Source organism: Palaemon carinicauda, chromosome 36 (genome assembly GCF_036898095.1).
Source record: "Palaemon carinicauda isolate YSFRI2023 chromosome 36, ASM3689809v2, whole genome shotgun sequence".
NCBI classification, from domain to species: Eukaryota; Metazoa; Arthropoda; class Malacostraca; order Decapoda; family Palaemonidae; genus Palaemon; species Palaemon carinicauda.
In genome coordinates this window covers 48,650,603-48,655,602 of record NC_090760.1, presented here as the reverse complement: position 1 = coordinate 48,655,602, position 5,000 = coordinate 48,650,603, and positions in this window count along the sequence as shown.

The following is a 5,000-nucleotide window of genomic DNA, read 5'->3' as shown; positions in this document are numbered from 1 at the left end:
GGATTCAAGTTCAAGTCATTGGGTAGGAAAATATGTATTCCTTTGATAATAATAATTGCCTTGATAATAATATTGACCTCCAAGGAACGTATCTGAACTACATTATATTGATGTGAATATAACTGCATAGTTAAGAATCAAGAGAGATGAAAAAAAAATACTACTTATTCTAAGTTATTTCATAAAGTAAATTTACTCGGTAAAACCCTTGCTTGGGAGCCTGAGAGTCTAATAATCTTATTTGATTCACATTATATAGCATTCATACTATACTTATAAAAGATGGATGGCAATCATTGTTAGCAGACTGTAATATATCATTATTATTCATTTCAATTCATATTACAGAAGTAAACCATGTTTTGGGGATGTGGTAATCCACTTAGCCTAAATGACTTACAGTTAACTGAAGTGATTGTGTATTTAAACTCAAAATCTAAGAAATGGGGGACAAAATAACTGCCAAACTGTGAAAATCCACATTTCTCATTTAAATTGACTATTTCTGGATCCCTTTTTGAAAATCTGGAAATTTTACCAAATTATCTGAATAACAATACGGAGAACTGATTGGATTTTTCGACATCGGCAATGTACCAAATTTAATGAGGTGATTACTCATAAATTATTATCATTTATCCTAGATCATAAAATTTCTGAAGAACTCTGTTTTTAAATACTCATGATCGCCTTCCTCTTATAATTCTATCTGATACTGTAAAAATCAGTTAGGTAAATTTCTCCTTTGAATAATGTAACCTATCTTTTGGCCTGGATGAGTGCTGCTATAATGCCAATTTATGGGGAGGTCTCCTTGTAATGAAAAGGAAGGATATTGTAGAGAAAGAGAAGTGCCGTGTCTCGAATATCAACTGAATCTGCTAACACGTCTGAACAATTCAATCTGCTGCATTCTTTTACGAAATAGTGATTCATGAAAAAAAGAAAGAAATCTCATTTTATAGAGTGTATTAACCAGGAAATATGACTGATACGAATGATGCACTAACTTGTAAAGGAACTACAAAAACACCTGTTAGAATGGTTTGAATGATGTTACATAGTATTCCTGGATATTTTTTTGGCTAACATCTTTCCAAGGAATAGACCCCTTAACAACATTTGCCAACTGTTGGGTATGATTGCAAGAGCAGAAACAAGTTTGAGCAACTTTGTGCTTGCTTACTTGACTATAAAATATAGGAAAATAAGCTTGATATCACTTTTAATGAGTCACATTACTGTTTCAATAATCCCCAGTATCTTTAAATCATCCTCTTTCGCTTGAATGTTAAGGTGATATTTGACAACCGGTGATAACTTCCATCATTGTCACTATGTCACGCATATTTAGATTATATATATCCTGAAATTTTCCTAAGTTGATAAATTTCATATGACTAAGAATCGAAACTCGAAAAAACAAAAATTGCTATATTATTTTAGTATGATGAAAATTGTTACTAGTTCTCCATCATTATTCTTAAGCTAAGAGTATACTGTTTCTGTTTCTTATAGCTTTGATCTATTCATATTAACAACTGTCAAAACACATCAGGGGGCCAGTTGGAATGCCAATATATGTGGGTATAGGAAGTAAAACACAAAATCCTGAAAAAATTTATGGAGCTTTGTATCGCAATGGCTAATGCGTATACAAAACCTTGTGTCAAAATTCCTCTTACTTTCACTGTTACAGTGTAATTAGTAAAAGTATCTAAATAAACCAGAAACATTGTTGACCACAAGAAAAGGCAGTATTTTGTCTGTTATTGTTGATTTTGATAGTTATTTCCTTTTAATATAAAAGAAAAAAGAGCAATGGCATCTATATAGATTCCATGAGTTACAAGATAACATATTATAGGTAATTACACCCTTCGGCCCTCTCAGTCCTAGCACAAACCTCATAGAGTACACGTTTGAGTTTGACCTCTGACATTCACTCTTATTTAATCATGCTCAAGAGGGAAAGACAATTTCAAGATCTCACTAACATAAGGAAGAAGAAAATTTACTCTGATAAGAGTTCAGTAGTGGATATTATTAGGGAAATTAGGACAGTTAGTAAAGGAGAGAGATGATGAAGGCGCGACCGTCTCTTCTAAAGAAGCAAGATATTAAGCAAATGGATCTTCATTTAGGATTAAATTGTGATAAATGGCTTTGTTTTGGTTTATTATTATTTAAAAAAGAACATAAACTTCATAATAATCAAGATTTATAAATATTGTCTTTGTAAAAATACAAAGAATAACTTCTAACGCCTGTATCTCAGAACCATTCCTATTGACCTTCAAATTCTATCTTCTCCCTAAGTTTTAAAGATAGAGCATTGAAATTTGGTATAAAACTTAGAACAACATTATAAAACCAAAAAGAATAAGCCCTTTTTTCCAATTTTTGTTCCTTATTTTTTTTCCCTGTTTTTTATGGTTTATTTTTTTTACCATAATAAAAATAACTCATATCCAGAAAAAGAAAAATTACTTTAAAAAAAATAAAAACTCTTCATTTGATTGGAGGTCTTCATCAGGTCTATATATAGTAGTAATCCCAGGTCTTAATATTAATTATCAAGGGAGGAGATAGAATTTGAAAAACACTCATTTTCAAGATAAATCGCCCAGGTGACACAAAACCGAAGGTCAGAGGCTCAAATCCTGTGCAGTTTGAAGATATCCTTATTCACCTTACGAAGTGATATGAATGCGAATGTCTTGTCCTTAAAAAACGGCATAAGCCAGCCGTCCCCCTCAACGATGGAGAGTACGAACAATATTTACATAGCAGATGCATGAACCTCTTTGGGTTTCCAGAAGTTACTGCAAAATACCCTTATTTCTGGCACCTTAGGTTTTTTGGCTCTTTATATTTTAAATATATTCTGGATCAATGTGCAATCGGGCAAATTTCTGCCAAATTAAAAACACAGGTATTAGTAAAATAGGGTAATTTTCTCGATTATCAGTAGTAGTTCTTATGGTTATTTCCGTAAATGGGAAAAATGATAGTTAATAAATTGAGTCGTTAAATGAATAAAAAATCACAAATAAAGATCAATTAGGCAAACTATCAAATTGTATTCTAAATTCTAGAATTATTTTATCTTACAAGCCAAAAATAAATTCCTTGACCACCAAAACATAATGAAAGAAATAAAAAATTACTCTTTTTGGATGGATAATTAAGAACTAAAGGACAACATGAAAAGCATAAATATTAGAAAAAATACATCACATACTCATTATGTCACTACCACTAGACTAATGGAGTCATTTGACTGGCCAGGCAGTACGACATTGGCTCCTTCTCCCTGGTTACGGTTCTATCCCTTTGCCTACATATACACCGACTAGTCTGGCCTATTCTTTACAGATTCTCCTCTGTCCTCATGCACCTGACAACACTTAGATTACTAAACAATTCTTCTTCACCCAAGGGGTTGAATACTGCATTTCAATTGTTCAGTGGCTACTTTCCTCTTGATAAGGCTAGAAAAGACTCTTTAGCTATGTTCAGAGCTCTTCTAAGAGAAGGACACTCCAAAATCAAACCAATATTCTCTAGTCTTGGGTAGCGCCATAGCCTCTGTACCATGGTCTTCCACTATCTTGGGTAAGAGTTCTCTTGCTTGAGGGTACACTCGGGCACTCTTGTCTATCTTCCTCTTGCTTTGTTAAAGATTTTGAAGTTTGTATATGAAAGATTTATGTTAATGTTGCTGTTTTTCAAATCTTTTAATTTTCATTGTTTCCTTTCCTCACTCGGCTATTTTCCCTGCTGGGGCCCCTGGGCATATAGCATCCTGTTTTTCCAACTAGGGTTGTAGCTTAGCAAGTAATAATAATAATAATAATAATAATAATAATAATAATAATAATAATAATAATAATAATATTGATTAAGTAGAAGTTAAGGGATTGAATGAATTATAGAAATTATAGATAGGGTTACAAAGATGAATAAGTATTAGGTAAATAGATAATTACATTTTATATATATATATATATATATATATATACATATATATATATAGAAATATATTTATATATATATATATATATATGTATATATATATATATATATATGTATTATATATACTGTATTTATATATATATATATATATGTGTGTGTGTGTATGTGTGTACTGTATATATATATATATATATGTGTGTGTGTGTGTGTGTACTGTATATATATATATATATATATACAGTACATATATATATATATATATATATATAAGATACAATGCAGACGAGGATGGAAAGTATTAATGAAAGAAACTGGATAATTATATAATCTTTTTATTGATAATCCAGATATGGAAGGTTTCAATTACATCTTAACATTATCCAGCCCTTCAAATTAAGCTAAGCGTTTTCCATTTATGCTCTTTTGCAAATTCGTCGGAGAGGAAATCGCTTTCTGATAAGCGTTTCATGTTGACCAGATCCTACATGCACCTCTGAATCAACTATTTGCAACACAACTCAAAATTGTATTGACCTCACGACATCAGAGAGAGAGAGAGAGAGAGAGAGAGAGAGAGAGAGAGAGAGAGAGAGTATCATGATGTTTTTATCATGTAATTTCCTTTCATTAACATCATATTTTTTTGGCGTTTGCAACATCCATAATAGTTTCTTTGTTTTGCTGTATCTTTTTCTCACTTCGATAATGATGCATATCGTCTTATTTTTTTTTATTTTAGAATTCAAATGTCAAAGCATAGATCCTTAGAAATGAAAAGATTGCAGAGTAACTACAATATAGATAATGAAAATGTCTACCTATTTTTTCATAGTGATCTAAAGTGAAAGATATTCTAACAAGAATTAAGCAAAATTAGAAAGGGACAAGATCAATAAGGAGGATGACATATAATAGATGAGCAAGAGAATTATCAAGATTGGTCCATGGATATATATATATATATATATATATTATATATATATATATATATATATATTATATATTATATATATATAATTTAT